Consider the following 780-nt stretch of genomic DNA (forward strand, 5'->3'; position numbering starts at 1 on the left):
GAATTTTAATTGATAAATTAAAATAAATCCCTCAGTAACCCAAAAAAGTTACTGACGGATTTTAACTTCTCGTGAGCACGAACGAAAGAAAGCAAGAAAAGAAAAGAAAAGAAAAAACGAAATGAAAATGAGCTTCAAATAAGAAAAACAACGAAACAAGAACAAAATAGAAAAAAATGTAAATGCGTATATATATAATTGAATACTAATAATAACGTGACAATAATAAAAAAATAGATTAATAAAGGATAAAAAAAATATAATATAATAATAAAAATAATAAATAATAAATATAAATATAATGATATAATAAATAATAAAATAATATAAAAAAATAAGATAAATTAATTATAGGAAGAAAAAGGAAAGAAAGATATAGAATAGAAGGAAAAGATAAATAAAAGTAATGATTAATAAGAGAGAAGAGAAGAAGGAAATAAAAAAGAAGAAAAAATAGTAATATAATGAAAAAGAAAAAGAAAGAGGAGAAAAGAAAATAAAAAGAAAGAAGAAGATAGATGATAATGAAAGAGGAGAGAAAAAGATAATATGATTAAAAGAAAGAAAAGATAAATGAATAGTATTAGAAAGAAGGAATAAAAAATAAATATAGATAAGAGAAGAAAAGAAAAATGATGTTATAGAGAATAAAAAGAAAGAAAAATAAATGAGTAATAATAGTAAGAAGAAAAGAAGAGGAATAGAAAGTATGGGGGTAATAAAAGAGGAATAAGAGAATGATGAATAAAAAATGAAGAAAAGTGAGAGGATATAATGTAG

Source organism: Penaeus monodon, chromosome 22 (assembly GCF_015228065.2).
Source record: "Penaeus monodon isolate SGIC_2016 chromosome 22, NSTDA_Pmon_1, whole genome shotgun sequence".
NCBI classification, from domain to species: Eukaryota; Metazoa; Arthropoda; class Malacostraca; order Decapoda; family Penaeidae; genus Penaeus; species Penaeus monodon.